The sequence below is a fragment of the Arachis ipaensis genome, chromosome B5, assembly GCF_059453495.1.
Source record: "Arachis ipaensis isolate K30076 ecotype BB chromosome B5, ASM5945349v1, whole genome shotgun sequence".
In the NCBI taxonomy this organism is placed as follows: Eukaryota; Viridiplantae; Streptophyta; class Magnoliopsida; order Fabales; family Fabaceae; genus Arachis; species Arachis ipaensis.
This window is the reverse complement of record NC_142440.1, coordinates 146,679,844-146,684,714: the sequence shown is the minus strand read 5'-3', so window position 1 is coordinate 146,684,714 and position 4,871 is coordinate 146,679,844. Positions and strand designations below refer to the sequence as shown.

The 4,871-nt window shown below is 37.5% G+C and overlaps 1 non-coding gene across 1 annotated transcript; it reads left to right on the top strand.

Moving 5' to 3' along the window:
• Positions 1-2,678: 2,678 nt before the first annotated feature.
• Positions 2,679-2,786, top strand: LOC148566135 (small nucleolar RNA R71). The gene has a single exon (XR_015885011.1). It is a non-coding gene; the product is annotated as a small nucleolar RNA R71 (small nucleolar RNA).
• The last annotated feature ends 2,085 nt before the right edge of the window (positions 2,787-4,871 follow it).

Here is a 4,871-nt window from a genome sequence, read left to right as displayed (position 1 = left end):
TTCTCTGGTCTTAGGTGCCATCAATGGTAATGGAAAAAAAAAGCTTATGCTTTTACCACACCAAACTTAGAATATTACTCGCCCTCGAGCAAGAAAATAAAGAATTAGATGAAGAAGAAGAAGAAAAGATGGAGAAGAGGGGGGGGGAGGTGTGTTTCGGCCAAGAAGAGAAGAGAGGGTTGCGTTGTGTGAAAATAAGGAAGAATGGAAGGCTTTATATAGGGAAGGGAGGGGGGTTTAAGTTTCGGCCATATGGGTGGGTTTGGGTGGGAAATTGATTTGAATTTTGAAGGTAGGTGGAGTTTATTGGGTAGGTTTATGGGGAAGAGTGGGTGGATGTGAGTGGTGAAGGGTTAATAGGGAAGAGAGATGGAGATGATAGGTGAAGGGTTTTGGGGAAGAGTGTTTATTGGGAATAGAGGATGATTGAGAAGAGAGAAGAGAGTGAGTGGAGGTAGGTGGGGATCCTGTGGGGTCCACAGATCCTGAGGTGTTCAAGGATTTACAACCTTGCACCAAGTTAGGCATGTAAAATGCCCTTGCACACAACTCTGGGCGTTCAGCGCCAGCTTGGTGCCCATTTTGGGTGTTCAACGCCCATTTGTTGCCCATTTCTGGCGTTGAACGCCAGAACCATGCTTGTTCTGAGCGTTCAGCGCCAGCTCCTCTCCAGGGTGCAATTCTGGCGTTCAGCGCCCAGATGATGCCCATTTTGGGCGTTCAGCGCCCAGATACTGCCCATTTTGGGCGTTCAGCGCCAGAACCATGCTCTGTTCTGGCGTTGAACGCCAGGCAGATGCTTCCTCCAGGGTGTGATTTTTCTTCTGCTGTTTTTGATTCTGTTTCTAAATTTTTCGTTTCTTTTATGATTCCACATGATCATGAACCTAAGAAAATATGAAAAAAATAAAATTAGATAAATAAACATTGGGTTGCCTCCCAACAAGCGCTTTTTTAATGTCAATAGCTTGACAGTGGGCTCTCATGGAGCCTCACAGATGTGCAGAGCTTTGTTGAGACCTCCCAATACCAAACTTAGAGTTTGGATATGGGGGTTTGACACCAAACTTAGAGTTTGGTTGTGGCCTTCCAACACCAAACTTAGAATTTGACTGTGGGGGCTTTGGTTGACTCTGCTTTGAGAGAAGCTTTTTCTGCTTCCTCTCCATGGATGCAGAGAGAGATCCTTGATTTGTAAACACAAGGTTGTCCTCATTTATTTGAAGGATCAATTCTCCTCTGTCCACATCAATCACAGCTCTTGCTGTGGCTAGGAAAGGTCTTCCTAGGATGATGGATTCATCCTCTTCCTTTCCAGTATCCAAGACTATGAAATCAGTAGGGATGCAAAGGCCTTCAACCTTTACTAACACGTTCTCTACTTGTCCATAAGCCTGTTTTCTTGAATTGTCTGCCATCTCTAATGAGATTTTAGTAGCTTGCACCCCATAGATTCCCAGTTTCTCTATTACAGAGAGAGGCATGAGGTTTATTCCTGAACCAAGGTCACACAGAGCCTTAAAGATCATGGTGCCTATGGTACAAGGTATTATGAACTTTCCAGGATCCTATTTTTTCTGAGGCAATGTCAGTTGATCCAGATCACTTAGTTCATTGGTGAACAAGGGAGGTTCATTTTCTCAAGTTTCAATACCAAATAATTTGGCATTTAGCTTCATGATTGCACCAAGGAACTTGGCAGCTTGCTCTTCAGTAACATCCTCATTCTCTTCAGAAGAGGAATACTCATCAGAGCTCATGAATGGCATAAGGAGGTTCAATGGAATCTCTATGGTCTCTAGATGAGTCTCAGATTCCTTAGGTTCCTCAGAGGGAAGCTCCTTATTGATCACTGGACGTCCCAGGAGGTCTTCCTCCTTGGGATTCATGTCCTTCTCCTCTCTTGTGGGTTCGGCTATGGTAATTAATTCAATGGCCTTGCACTCTCCTTTTGGATTCTCTTCTGTATTGCTTGGGAGAGTACTAGGAGAGATTTCAGTGATCCTTTTACTCAGCTGGCCCACTTGTGCTTCCAAATTTCTAATGGAAGACCTTGTTTCATTCATGAAACTCACAGTGGCCTTAGATAGATCAGAGACTAAATTTGCTAAGCTAGATGGATTCTGCTCAGAATTCTCTGTCTGTTGCTGAGTGGATGATGGAAAAGGCTTGCTGTTGCTAAACCTGTTTCTTCCACCATTATTAAAGTCTCGTTGAGGCTTTTGATCCTTCCATGAGAGATTTGGGTGATTTCTCCATGATGGATTGTAGGTGTTTCCATATGGTTCACCCATGTATTTTAACTCTGCTATTGCAGGGTTCTCAGGATCATAAGCTTCTTCCTCAGAAGATGCCTCTTGAGTACTGTTGGATGCAGCTTGCATTCCATTCAGACTCTGATAAATCATATTGACTTGCTGAGTCAATATTTTATTCTGAACCAATATGGCATTCAGAGTATCAATTTCAAGAACTCCCTTCTTCATAGGCGTCCCATTACTCACAGGATTCCTCTCAGAAGTGTACATAAACTGGTTATTAGCAACCATGTCAATGAGTTCTTGAGCTTCTGTAGGCGTTTTCTTTAGGTGAATGGATCCACCTGCAGAAGTATCTAATGACATCTTTGATAGCTCAGATAAACCATCATAGAATATATCCAGGATGGTCCATTCTGAAAGCATGTCAGAAGGACACTTTTTGGTCAGCTGCTTGTATCTTTCCCAAGCTTCATAGAGGGACTCACCTTCTTTCTGTCTGAAGGTTTGAACATCAGCTCTAAGCTTGCTCAGCTTTTGAGGAGGAAAGAACTTGGCTAAGAAAGCCGTGACCAGCTTATCCCAAGAGTTCAGGCTGTCTTTGGGTTGAGAGTCCAACCATATTCTAGCTCTGTCTCTTACAACAAAAGGGAAAAGCATGAGCCTGTAGACTTCAGGATCTACTCCATTAGTCTTAACAGTATCACAGATCTGCAAGAATTCAGTTAAGAACTGAAAAGGATCTTCAGATGGAAGTCCATGAAACTTGCAGTTCTGCTGCATCAGAGAAACTAGCTGAGGTTTCAGCTCAAAATTATTTGCTCCAATGGTAGGAATGGAGATGCTTCTTCCATGTAAATTGGAATTAGGTGCAGTAAAGTCACCAAGCATTCTCCTTGCATTATTGTTGTTGGGTTCGGCTGCCATCTCTTTTACTTGTTCGAAATTTTCAATAAGGTTGTCTCTGGATTGTTGTAATTTAGCTTCTCTTAGTTTTCTCTTCAGAGTCCTTTCAGGTTCTGGATCAGCTTCAACAATAATGCCTTTTTCTTTGTCCCTGCTCATAAGAAAGAGAAGAGAAAAAGAAAAGAAGAGGAATCCTCTATGTCACAGTAAAGAGGTTCCTTATTGTTAGTAGAAGAAGAAAAGGAATAGGGGTAAAGAAGAATGAAGAATCCAAACACAAAGGTGATGATAGGAGCAGAGATGTGAGATGAAGAGAAGTGTTAGTAGATGAATAAATAAATAGAAGGGGATGAGAGGAGGAGAGAATTTTCGAAAATAATTTTTGAAAAAGAGTTAGTGATTTTCGAAAATAGTTTTTGAAAAAGGTTAGTAGTTTTTCGAAAATTCAAATAAAAAATAAAATAATTAGTCTAATTAAAAAGAAATTTTGAAAAAAAGGGAAGATTTTTTCGAAAATTAGAGAGAGAGAGTTAGTTAGGTAGTTTTGAAAAAAGTAAGAAACAAACAAAAAGTTAGTTAGTTAGCTGAAACAAATTTTGAAAAGATAAGAAGTTAGGAAGTTAGAAAAGATATTTTGCAATCACTTTTTTGAAAAAGGTAAGATAAGAAGATATTTTTGAAAAGATATGATAGAAATTAGTTTTTGAAAAAGATTTGATTTTTAAAATCTCAATTAATGACTTGATTCACAAGAAATCACAAGATATGATTCTAGAACTTAAAGTTTGAATCTTTCTTAACAAGTAAGTAACAAACTTGAAATTTTTGAATCAAAACATTAATTGATGATGTTATTTTCGAAAATATGATGTAAAATTAAGAAAAATATTTTTGAAATTTTCGAAAATAACTAAAAAAATTGAAAAAAGATTTGATTTTTGAAAAAGATTTTGAAAAAGATAAGATTTTTTTTAATTGAAAATTTGATTTGACTCATAAAAACAACTAGATTTTAAAAATTTTTGAAAAATTCAAATCTAATTTTCGAAATTTTAAGAGAGAAAAAGGGAAAGATATTTTTTTGATTTTTGAATTTTTATGATGAGAGAGAAAAATAAGAAAAATGATGCAATGCATGAAAGTTATGGATCAAAACAATGAATGCATGCAAGAATGCTATGAATGTCAAGATGAACACCAAGAACACTATGAAGATCATGATGAACATCAAGAACACATTTTTGAAAAATTTTTAATGCAAAGAAAACATGCAAGACACCAAAATTAGAATTCTTTAATGCTTAGACATAAAGAATTCAGGAATGCATATGAAAAACAGGAAAAGACACAAAACATGCAAATGCAAAGATCAAATAAGAAGACTTACCAAGAACAACTTGAAGATCATGAAGAACACTATGAATGCATGAATTTTTTCGAAAAATGCAAGATGAACATGCAATTGACACCAAACTTATAACATGACTCAAGACTCAAACAAGAAACACAAAAAATATTTTTGATTTTTATGATTTTCTAATTTTTTTGTATTTTTTCGAAAATTATTTGAAAAACAAAAATAAGGATTCCAAAATTTTTAATATGAATTCCAGGAATCTAGCATTCTTAGTCTAAAGCTCCAATCTGAGGGTTAGGCATGGCTTAATAGCTAGCCAAGCTTTAGCATATAACATCAGAGAATATACT